Raw genomic sequence first — 13,335 nt, 5'->3', positions numbered from 1 at the left:
CTTGGTCTGGTTTTGTTTCATTTGTTCAGTTTTACACAAAAGTCTGGTGGTTTTAAAACGCCGGCTTTCTGGTGGTGAGTACTGGTAATGCAACCATTTTTGGGATTTAAGAAAATGAATTCCCCACAGTTCTAGGTTGCTTTTGGCAATCAGCATTGCCATTCCCAATGGTTTCAGGCTACTGTGTGGGTAGCCCAATGGTGGTTTTAGGCAGTGTCCTCCTGAGCTCACAACCTAGGCAAAAATGGGTGGCAGCCTATTCTTCATGCATTTCCCTGTGCATTTTCTGGGAAGTTCTGGCCATCATGATGTTTTCCATGCCAGTACTGCACAGTTTTCCTATTCTGGCGTACGCGTGGGCTTTTTGGCCATCTTGGATTTTCTAAGCCCACAGCACCAAATGTTGCAGCATTATAGCTCAAACGTGGGTCAGGACACCCAACAAAGCCAGTGGTTAAGATTAATTCAAATCCTTCCAGCCATCACCTCTTTTGTTTTGCTTTGTCACCCTGAGTGGGATGGCATGCCCAGACGTGGGTCCTGTGCCTGCTGGGCTATGAGACCCAAGTTACTCCTCACTGATGAGGCCCAACAAGGCTGAAACATGTCAGGGGATGCTTGTGGTCTCGTTCAGAAGGGATGTGACCAAGCAGTTCAGGCTGGACTACCCCCTTTGGGGTGCGACCACGCCTGATTTGCATATAGTCCTTGCCCTTTTGTAAGGGCTAGGCAGTCAAAGAATGAGGGTCTGGAGCGTTGCCCAGTGCTATGCCAGAGTTTAAGATTAATTGAAAACCTTCCAGCCATCGCCTCTTTTGTTCTGCTTTGCCACTCCGTTTCGCAGCATATTCAGACCTGATGGTCTGTCCATTTGATGCATCTTTTGTAAAATTGTCAGCACCTTCAATGTAAGGTAAGAAAACATTGATACAATCCTAGCATAGCAGTAGTCACCTAGAGAAAGTCGCTTTCAGTGCCGCAGTGAGAGAGAAGAGTTCAGTTGAACAAAATAAACTCCAGAGTAGAGTCAGTTCTTTTCACCATCTTTAAAGTTGGGCTTGCTAAAATCCTATTGAACAATGCTCAGGATATGGAAATGAATAGGGATAAGAAGAGGAGCGTGGTCTTGAAATCATTGAGTTTAAGAGTGTGTGACATATCCACAGATCTATCGCTTTCAGACTATTGGAGATAGGGTGCAGAGGCTATCCTAAGCAGAATACACACACTCTGATCCTTGCTGACCTCTTTCTGAGAACATTTCCCAAAAAATGTTATAAACGTAGCATTTCTTATTAGTCACCAGCCTCAAATCCGTCACACAGGCCCTATATGACCCATAACACCCACATTTGTCAAACTTCAATCGTGCCCATCACTTTCAAAGCCAGCTGCATCATATTCAAAACTTTCTCTGTTTATGCTCCTTCAGACCTTGCGATAATGACATCATCTTTGGAAGAGCGGCCATCACAAGAAGTCAGGTTTTGGCCAGACTGAATCAGAAGAATTGCAAAAAGTTCAAACATGTTTTTCAAAAAAAGGAACCAGTCATTCTCGCTCTATGCCCCCAGAGTGTGGAGCTCCTTAATGATCAACATCAGGCTCACCCCTACCAGCATGCAACACAACATTAAATGAGGACCCTCCTCTTTATGGAGATCCTTATCCTTTCCCCATAATAAACATCCCTCCTGATAGCTACCCTTTTCAGCCCATTCTCTGGTTCGAATTTATACCCCTTTTCAGCACCGTCACGTGTTCGACAAATGTCCAATGAAGTGTAAAAGTTTGGTATTGCTAGTCACTATAAGTGGGATGCTGGTGTATCTGGTCTTTCCATCTAATGCCATTGCATCTACTGCCATTCCATCGAATGGTTTCCATTTAAGAACTTTGCATCCAATGCATATTTTTGGGGGGTAAAGTATTCATTTTTGTTTAGGTGCATTATAAAGGGTAAAACACGGGGGTTTGGAGGGGGTGGGACGTGGGACCCCTTCCCCCCAAAAAAATGCATTTTAAATGGAATTTTATGGAATGCCATTAGATGCAATGGGATTAGATGGAAAGACTATAAACCGCATGCTGGTAATAGATGTTATGTTTCAAGAACTAACCATGTAATGCATGCCTGTACTCCCTACCACTGATTCATCTCAAAGTTGCATTGGCACTCAATGAATACTCAAACAAAATACATTATTAAAATATAACCTTGTTGATGTGCATGAAAATACTGTAGTTTCCAACATTTTACCAGAAGAGAACATATACTTTATTAATATCTAAACATCTCCTGCACATAGTCTCTGTAAAACTATCTGTGCCTTTGTGACTGAGCATGCTGCCCTTAAGAAGAGGCCAACGAGCCCAGAGACGGATTACTTCACTTCTAAGCACCTCGTTTTCTGAAATGTTGCAAGGTTCAAAGACCCAGGCACTGTGTGAATAATGTATTACTTGCATCCAAATTCTGAAGGTGTCCTAATGTGTATTTTTGATTCTCATCAATGGTCATTGTCAAACATACAATCCTTCAATCACAGGCATACATTTTAGACAAACATAAAGATCTGTACTGATTCTATTGCTCCCAAACTGCTCTTTGAAGCATTTAGGGGGCCTCATTGATGTTTTCTGTCCCGTTCCCCTTTCTCCTTCTGATATTTGGACAGATTACTATAGGAGTGTCCCAGACTGTTACTGTTGGAATGATAACTCTTTATCAGAAACTAACTTAAATGGTTTTTCTGGGTTTTGAAAATGTACTTTCCTCGTTAAGACACGTGTAACGTTCTCAATGTAACTACAATGTATACTGAAATTGATCACAAAAATGAACATTCTAGGGCCAGTTAAACATCAGATTGAAAAACGCTCTGTGAACCAGACCCATATGAGTTTCTTCCCAAAACGTCCTTCCTTCTTGGAAAATGTCACACTCATATTAAAACTAATCATCTGTTCCTTCTCAGAGTACAAAGTTAATGTTTAAGCACCCCATACGTGGAAAAATGTGAATTTCTACGGCAATTACCATGTGCTGAGAACAACACTGCGCGAGCCTGCGTGCAGAATAAAAAATGTGCACCCCATGTATTCATGGAATTCACAGTGCAAAGTGACCGTAATCGCAAGTTGGCCCGTAACGCTCCCAACACCCCCCCCACACAAAGCCTAAACAGCCACAACAGCTACCTCTCCGTGCTCCCCCGGGCACGAATATTCGCACACTTCAAACAGTGCGTGGTGTCCCCCGCAAGCAGGCCTGCAACTCGGGGACCCTGTGCAGAGTCTCCCGTAACTATTGCTGGCACCCAGACAAAATGCCTATGATACTTCGTAACTCGAGTAAAACTCTGAAAATCTGCATGCGAAGCCCCATAAACCATACCTGCACCGGCTACACTGTGTACGTGCATCCCTAAGTTAGATCGAAACCCTGGTTGTGTACATGCACCCCTAAATTCAACATGCAAACCCACTTCTGTGCTGCGATTCCTATGCAGAAGTGTCATTATGCCCGCCTTCGGGTGGAGCAGATATCGAGGGATTTGCACAGCCATTTCTATGCAGAGGGGCCTCCATGGGTGGTTCCATGAATACGTGTCATTTGGCGCAATTGTGGGCATGTGAGGTTCTGCCTGCGGGTCGTCCCTTGTAATGCCCACTTTTTTGCATATTCTTCCCATTTTCTGTATTCCGTCCCCTTCTCAGCTCTCTGTGCATACTAAGCCCACACTCTGCGTGGAGTCTCGTGCAAGAAGCTCGACGGATCGCAGAGACATGTCAAGTCTGCACAAACTCATCGCAAGTGCAGGAAAAGTCCTGCACATTCGATTCCATGAATTGACGAATGGGATTCTGCATGCATTTTGGTGCGCAAGTTCCCTATTTCCTGTGCAAATAGTTTCATGAATCGGGCCCTACATTTTGAGTACTGACCACTGATTGGTTGCTGACCCACATATTTGTTAGCTTGCACAAACAGTAATATTTACCCAAAATATAACATAAACACAATTTTAGACCCTGCAACCTAGTCCTCTGGTATCTTGCAAGGTCTGTCAGAACCGCATCAGAGCTCACAGAACCTGTCCTCATTCCCCCCCGCACAGACAATACACTGCATTTTGAGTTTGTCAGTAATCGAGCAAGAAATCTGTGGTATTTAACACCCAGCACATTAACTAGTACTTCCTTGCAGTCCTGTTCCATTACCCCAAGGTTACATGTAGTGTCACGGTGGTGTTAGCAGCCATCTGTGGAGCCCAAGGAACTCCATAGGGAATTTTCTGCAATCGGAAATTCTCCTATGGTAATTGGGGTGATTTTCATCCGCTCAAGTTTACCATTATTTTTACTATACTGACTGTGGTACTCATATTGAGGCTCAATGTGCCACTCATTGATGGTAACATTTTTGAAGGAAACACATGAAGACTTTGGGCCTGATTTACAAAAATGTTTTAACATGAGATAGTCCCATTGAAAACATGTTTCTAATTCAGGCCCAAAGAATACCAGGGGCCAGATTATAAAAACGTTGCACTGGTGCAAGTGCAAAGTTGCACCGTAATTAGCACAAGGGCAAAGTTTACCTTATTGCAAAACACATTGAGGGCATATTCAAAATCATTTTCACCATGACAAGTGCAATATTTCATGATATAAGCATCATGGCAAAAATTGCCTTAATACAAAAAACATGCACTTGCAATGCATTTAAGCAAAAAAAGTATATAACCACCTCTGAATGATTTTACAAAGTTCAGTGTGCTTTCTTATGGGGGAGGCAACGTTATAGGGGGGGTCCCAAAAACCTTTCAAATCCAGATAGACATGAATGGAAAAAAAGTTGCTCATGGCTACAGCCCAAACCGCTGGATGGATTTGCACCAAACTTGCACGATGAGCGGCAGCATGGTCACGAAAGCGTATTTTTGCAGACTTAGGGCCTCATTACGACCCAGGCAGTAAGGGGTTAACAGCGCCACAAAAGCCCTTACCGCCTAATTACGAGGTCCCTTTGCGAGTCCCCACCTTAACGACTGGTTTTAGCAGCCGTTAAGGAAGGAACCCGCAAAGGGACTTTTGAGGTAATTACGGTACCGCAATTTGCTGTACCGTAATTACCGCCTTCCCCATTCCCATTGAGCCCTATGGGGCAAAAATGGGAATGGGGAAGGGCCAATGGTGAATGGGGAATTACCGCCCCGCCAACCTTGGAATGGGGCGGTAATTCTGCCATCCACCATGGCGCAATCGGTAAAATACTGGCGTCAACCATGGCACTAATAGTGCCATGGTTAACGCCTGGGTTGTAATGGGGCAATGAGGCCCTTAGTGTTAATCCGTCCAGCAGATTTTTTTTTTAAATCCCAAAACGTAAGTTAAAATAATTAGAGATACCTCTGTGCAGTCCGGCAAATCTATAGGGGGTCCCTATCAATGGTATTTGTGATGTCCTCTTTGATGTCCTGGGTGTTAGTCTTAACAGTGCACGGTGGTGGCGTGAGTTATGGTTGCTTAGCTTACCAAAACTGGCAAACTTCAGGGGTTTTTCGATTTTACTTGTAACCATAACGTCCTTTTAACAACGTTTTTTTACTGAATTTCATAGGTTTTTATTAGTGCAACTTAACCATAACGTCCCTTTAACAAAGTTTTTTCATTGAATTTGATAGGTTTTTATTAGTGCAATTTAACCATAACGTCAAATTATATATATATATATATATATATATATATATATATAATTTTTATTATTTTTGCATTGGAAATATAATGATCGTCTGCCAAATGCTCACATTTCCTTAACATTTTATCATGTAATTACATTTGTGCTTGACTTCAGAAAGAGCTAATGGAACATGGCCGCTATGGGCCGGCGAGCTGAAATGAATGTCTGGGCATAGTAACATGATGCAGGAGGGATATCAGCATCAGGGATAGCAGATGGAAGAAAAATTCATTTCCACTTCATTATGTTGCAGAAACAAAGATTGTGTTTGCGTTCGGGGCAATTTATTCCAGTAACACTATACAACATCCTGAGTGTTGGGAAACCCATTGCATCCAACGTTAAATTGAATGCCAGAGTAAAGTATTTATACTTTTTTTTTTTAGTGGTCTGATCTAATTTTGCAGTGTAAGAAATAAGAGCCTCTGGTATCTGTTACACATTTATCGCCTTCTCTTTCTTCATGACCCTGGAAGCTCTTATAATTCCAGGGGAGCGGTGGGAGGATGGGGCATGTGCTTTCTTTTTGGTGATAAGGAAAAAACGACTCTGTTATGCGCAATCTTTCTGTCTTGTGGTAGTTAATTCTGGTCATTATTGCATGTCGTTATATTCATTCTATTGTATGTATTCTATGTATATTCTGATTGCATTCATTTCTGCAGAGCTCGTACTGATTTGGACACTCTTGCTGTCATTTGCAGGAGTGTTTCCATGTTAAATCATTCCAACTCTTTATTTTCTCGTTATTTTTTTTTTAAACGGGTTTGATATCTAAAATGCAAATTAAGTACCAACGGGTGATTTCGCATAAAACGATATAGATGATGTTGGTTCATTATTCAAAATGTTCTATTTGTTTTCATTTTTAAAGTTACACGTGTTACTTTAATTTTAGATGCCAACCTAGTCGAATGACCCATCTCTCGTTCATCAAGGGCCTTGAAATTAGTTGTGTGCTGTATCTATGTGCTGGGTTTAACAACGCGCAAACATAACTGTGAAACAACGGAGTGATGTGCAGCGAAGGAAAACAGTAATGAGGGCCCTTTACATAGATACCCCAAGAAGGGTGGAGCCTTAAGGCTGCACTTGGAAGGACATGGAGAGAATGCATGCAGGGGGTTGCAGTCATGTGCTAAACCTCAAGGAGCGAAAGGTGGACACAGTCTTGGCTCATTGGTTGGTAGACCTCTAAGTGTGATCTTGCTGAAGCTATATTCCAGTGAATTTAAACACGATCTGACATTCCTAATTATTCTGTTGCCACCCTTGGGCTGTATCAGGGATTCCTTCTCACGCCTTCTTCTGATGTAATTAAGTCCTGAAGGACCCCCCTACTTGAATTGCGTTTTCTATTCATGTTATCTCAATGATTATGCTGTAATTGGGTAACTACAATGCAGAATTCAGGCATTGACCGGTTTCACAGATGGTTTCAATAATCGTCTGACTCTGAGAGAGGATCCAAGGGTTCTTATTAACAATCTGTCAAAACAGTGCTTTTCTATTCATGTGACGGCTGTCTGATGGTGTAATCTAATGGCGATCCCTAACGGGTACCTTCACCATAGCCAAGGCGTCCCTATTCCATAGGATGGTAGCCAAGGCTAGAGATCGGTAAACCATAATGTCTGATCTGCTTAAGCTTCTGGTGAGAGCTTAAAGGTTAGGCCTTTTCAACTGTCTCCCTCGCGGACTTTCTAAGGGTATGCTACCCTTCCCCAGAATCGTACCTGTTTGGTTCAAGACTGATTTGGCTCTTCCAAGCTTCTCTCTCTCCCTCTCTCTGTCATATTCACCTTTCACCCACTCTCCCTCCTCTCCCTGGTCTTATCCCTCCTAGCTCTACCTTTTTCTTCTCCTGCTCCCTCCTTGTCTCTCTCCCTCTCTCTACCTCTGGACCGCCAAGCTCGCTCACCTTCCTCTCCTATTTGTCTCATCTCTCTCTCGCTCTCTCTCTCTGTCTCTCCTTCTCTTTCTCCATCCCCTCTTCTCTCCTCCCACCTGTCTTTTCTTTCTGTGTCTCTTCATCCCCTTTTTGCTACTTCCACTTGTCTCCCTTTTCTCTCCTGGACCTGTTCCACCCTCTTCTGTCTGTCCAATCTTATCACCCTCTTTTGCTGCCTCTCTCCCCTTCTCTTCTAACTACTCCATCCTGTCTGATGCCTCGCCTATTATACCTACACTCACTCTTTCCCTCCCACTCATTCTCCTGTCTCCCATGCCCTTCTCATACCACACTTACACATATACGCTCACAATTTCAGCATCAATCCCTCTCTTGGCACCAATCTCTCTCACAGTCAACACCTTACTTGCACTTGCATACACCACCACAATATAATACTCACTATTCTTCTCTGCCTTCTGTCTTCTGCCTGGTCTCTCAGTCCACCTCCATAACTCCTGATCTCAACTTAACACCTTTCATGCTGACTCGCCATTCTGGCCCTTTCATACCTGTAACTTCCTATTTTTTTCCATTTCCTCCCATGTTATTGGCTACTGGTTCCATCTCACTGCAGGAGTCAATCTACTTGCATTTTTCTCCTCATGGGTGTGCCAATACTCTGCACAGTTTGGAAAGCACCTTTTATCCCTGCACCCTTTCTATGTGTGACAGTTTCTGCCCTTCAGTGAGTGCGGTGTTCATTTGGCATTGTGTTTCTAATGGGCTTTGGTGGGTCACATTCTCTTTGCTTTTCTGTGGCTGTCAAGGTTGCCGGTGTCTCAACTGCCATATTTTGAGCAGCGTCTTCTCCCCGCAGTTCATTTTGTTTCCCGGCTTGTAAAAGCAAGAAAATATTAAGGCTGAGTACCACAAAGGAAATACCCCAAACATGGGCTATAAAGATTCACAGATCTTTTATTCTGCGCATTTTACAAAGGAACATAGATACAGATAGCTATCTGGCTCTCAACACCCCGCAATGAGTACCAGCCTGTCAAAGAGTGGAGAGAGAGTGCTGGACATCTAGACATTCATACTTTTATGCAGTTTTCAGAAATATTGTCCAGCTCCTCTACATGTTAACAATTCCTGGTCCAGAGTTTGTGCCAAGTTCACAAACAGCTTATACAATAATATGCAGAAGGATTACATGAGTTTGCATTTCCATCAAGTTACAATTGTGATGTATATTCCCGGTTCGCACGGTAAGCCTTAATCTACATCCCTACACAATGCAGTTCGGCCTGTGTCCACGCTTGAGATTTATTCTGCATTGCCACAGCATTTACACAGGGATGAATTATGTGTGCAGACAATACTCAGATGGCAGTTTATACGGAGCACAATTTCTCTTTACCTAGTCTAAACAGTCGGCCCTCGGACAGTCTAACCATTAACAGAACTCAACGGTCAGGAGGCTTGGTTGCAAGTTGAAAACACAGTCCACCATTTTAGAAAAGAGAATATACGAACAGAAATCAAAATGGCGGATGATTCTAAAATGGCAGTAAAGTCGATCCAAAATCAGAACTTTGCAACGCGGTTTTTCCCATAGAGCAACTAGGCTTAGGCCAATATAAATCAAAAGGAGGCACTATATGATTTCTGTTTAGCAAACCCTCCTTTTGGCCTAAGCCAATTGCTAAACTAGAGATTAGTTGCTTCACGAGTAACTCCACGTTCCAATATCCATACATCCTGAATCACATTCATCAGATATATCAATTTCCATAAGATCTGCGGCGGAAATTTCCTTCATCACAAATTCGTTGGTCATTCTTTCCGGTGCGTGTACCTTTGGTCCTAATGTTCCCATAGTCTGTGCATAACATCCACCTAACATTGAACATATGGAAGGAAGACATTGTATACAGCAACAACAGAACAACAGAACACCCAGAATTATCAATAAGACCGAGAGAAGCTTCCATCCCCAAGATCGTAAGAAGTCCCAGAACCAAGTACTAAGATCCCAATTTCCCTCGGGAACATGTACTTCTGAACTCAGGACATGCAGATTTTGTATTGCCTTAAAGATAGTCGGGGAGGAATCTGGTGCGAAAACGCAGCAAGCGGACACCACTAATTTTCATACTCCACCACGCTCAGCCAAGATGACGTCTAATACCATCCGTTTTGTAGCGCCACTAATCTGATTGCTTTTTGCTCTAGAGTCATGTTATAGAGTATGTCAGTGGTCCGGTTGATGGTTTTCTCCAGTATTCTTGCTAGTCTCCTGATATCCTCGGAATTCATGATCTGCCACCAAAAAGATACAAAGGATTTTGCTACGTCGCCCAGAACTTGTGACGGCGTATCGCTATTCTCGTTCGTCCTAGGCCGAGCACTAGAGATTTCAGTGGTACTAGCTACATATAAAACCCTGGTAGCAGAATTCCCAAATAACAAGTTTGCTGCCAATCCCTAGGTAACCATGGATAAGCTTCATTACCGCAAACAAAGTAAACAGGTTGGCCTACATACAAAGGTCTGTCCTCACTGGTCAAGTGTGCAACACTAGTGCAACCCTTGATATCGCCCATTGACTGAGTACCATTCCTTTGTATGCAGAAAGAAACTGAGTTGGGGCTATGGTTAACAGTGTAGGAAGGTGGCGTGGCATCCCTATTGCCTATAGGAGCCATCTTAAAAGGAATTAGAGATTGAAAAGGTCGGGACAGTCTATGAGAAGGCCTAATAGAAGCAACATTAATCTTGCTCCTATTTACGAAGAGTGAGCATCCCAGAAGCGTAAGGACTCGCCTTTCAAATTCATTCAAATTCATCCCATCAAAGTTCCCTGAGATGCTATCATTCCATCGACCAAAGAATAGTGCCCGTAGAGAAGCATAACATGCAGTAATTAAAGGCAAGGGATGAATATACCAGCCCAACCCTTTTTCCCCATGTTGCGGTAAATGGGAGCAAATCCAGCAGTTTGTTCTGTTCAAAATGGCATGAGTTGTGTTCATTATAAGCAGTGATGTATTATTGTGATAACTCTGTCTATGTTGAGAGTCTCTAGGAGATAGAGGGGCCGATTCATGGAACAAACGTGCGCCGAAAATCTACGCGCAAGCAGGCGCAAGCAGGCGCAAGCAGGCGCAAGCGGAAAAAAAGAGGCGCACGCGCACGCGTGCGATTCATGGAAGTCCCTGCGCGTGTCTTCCTCGGGATGTGCGCCAAACCCGTGAATGGCGCACACGTCACTGCAACATCGTGAAAGGCGTGCGCGACGCGCACAGTGAAAGCGCACAACCGCAGCGCACACACCAGAAAGTGGGCGGGACATGGGGCGTAACGCGCGGAATGGGGAACAACGCGCGAAAATAAGGGCGTAACTGGGGATGTACTGCAGGGAAGCAGACGGAACGCCCACACGCACTCGAACCACACGTATTCATGGAACCGAATAGGGCAAAGCCACGCACAGCCAAAGACACGCACAAGCTGAAACACGGCCGCCACACGAAGGCAGGCGGTAGAGTCCCAGCGCATCAAAAAAGTGGCGCGCGGGAAGTTAAATACGCGATTGAGCGGGTACGTGGATTTCAGGGGTGCGCGAGAAATTCTACACGCGATTGGCCTGGGTACGTGTATTACAGGGGTGCGCGAGAAAATCTACACGCGATTGGGCTGGGTACGTGGATTTCAGGGGTGCGCGAGAAAATCTACACACGATTGGCCTGGGTACGTGTATTACAGGGGTGCGCGAGAAAATCTACACGCGATGGGCCTGGGTACGTGGATTTCAGGGGTGCGCGGGAAGTTCCACACGCGATTGAGCAAGGTACGTGTATTCCGGGGGTGCGCGGGAAGTTACACATGGGATTGAGCGGGGTACGTGTATTTCGGGGGTGCGCGGGAAGTCAAATATGCGATTGAGCGAGGTACGTGTATTCCGGGGGTGCGCGGGAAGTTCCACACGCGATTCGGCCGGGTACGTGGATTTCAGGGGTGCGCGGGAAGTTCCACACGCGATTTGGCCGGGTACGTGGATTTCAGGGGTGCGCGGGAAGTTCCACACGCGATTGAGCGAGGTACGTGTATTCCGGGGGTGCGCGGGAAGTTACACACGGGATTGAGCGGGGTACGTGTATTTCGGGGGTGCGCGGGAAGTCAAATATGCGATTGAGCGAGGTACGTGTATTCCGGGGGTGCGCGGGAAGTTCCACACGCGATTCGGCCGGGTACGTGGATTTCAGGGGTGCGCGGGAAGTTCCACACGCGATTTGGCCGGGTACGTGGATTTCAGGGGTGCGCGGGAAGTTCCACACGCGATTGAGCGAGGTACGTGTATTCCGGGGGTGCGCGGGAAGTTACACACGGGATTGAGCGGGGTACGTGTATTTCGGGGGTGCGCGGGAAGTCAAATATGCGATTGAGCGAGGTACGTGTATTCCGGGGGTGCGCGGGAAGTTACACACGCGAATGAGCGGGTACGTGTATTTCGGGGGTGCGCAGGAAGTTCCACACGGGTACGTGGATTTCAGGGGTGCGCGGGAAGTTCCCCACGCAATATGGCCGGGTACGTGGATTTCAGGGGTGCGCGGGAAGTTCCACACGCGATTGAGTGGGGTACGTGTATTCCGGGGGTGCGCAGGAAGTTCCACACGCGATTGAGCGGGGTATGTGTATTACAGGGGTGCGCGGGGAGCAGCACACGTGAATTGCACGTGTGGGTCCTCCCAGGTGTACCCTCTACACCCTCCACGGCCCCTGCAGGTGGCTCACACCACAGGGGCCTACCCAGCACATGTCCTGCAGGCACCCCATCCACCATGCCCATGCCCACCAGCCAACCCACATATCAACTAGCACTACTGCCCACCAACGCATGTCCCCCTGCACCCCCAGCCACCAGGGGCACCCTCCACCAGGCCCCCACCCATGTCTCCCACCACCCCCACCCACCAGCCACCAGGGGCAGCCTCCACCAGGCCCCCACCCATGTCTCCCACCACCCCCACCCACCAGCCACCAGGGGCAGCCTCCACCAGGCCCCCACCCATGTCCGACTCATGTCTCCCACCACCCCCACCCCCCAGCCACCAGGGGCAGCCTCCACCAGGCCCCCACCCATGTCTCCCACCACCCCCACCCCCCAGCCACCAGGGGCAGCCTCCACCAGGCCCCCACCCATGTCTCCCAGCACCCCACCCCCCAGCCACCAGGGGCAGCCTCCACCAGGCCCCCACCCATGTCTCCCAGCACCCCCACCCCCCAGGGGCACCCTCCAGCAGGCCCCCACCCATGTCTCCCAGCACCCCCACCCCCCAGCCACCAGGGGCACCCTCCAGCAGGCCCCCACCCATGTCTCCCACCACCCCCACCCACCAGCCACCAGGGGCAGCCTCCACCAGGCCCCCACCCATGTCCGACTCATATCTCCCACCACCCCCACCCCCCAGCCACCAGGGGCAGCCTCCACCAGGCCCCCACCCATGTCTCCCACCACCCCCACCCCCCAGCCACCAGGGGCAGCCTCCAGCAGGCCCCCACCCATGTCTCCCAGCACCCCCACCCCCCAGCCACCAGGGGCACCCTCCACCAGGCCCCCACCCATGTCTCCCACCACCCCCACTCCCCAGCAGTGCAGGGGCAGCCTCCACCAGGCCCCCACCCATGTCTCCCA

The sequence above is a fragment of the Ambystoma mexicanum genome, chromosome 10 (genome assembly GCF_040938575.1).
Source record: "Ambystoma mexicanum isolate Mex_15411 chromosome 10, UKY_AmexF1_1, whole genome shotgun sequence".
NCBI lineage: Eukaryota > Metazoa > Chordata > Amphibia > Caudata > Ambystomatidae > Ambystoma > Ambystoma mexicanum.
The sequence above is the reverse complement of the archived record's forward strand: the minus strand, read 5'-3'. Positions refer to the sequence as shown.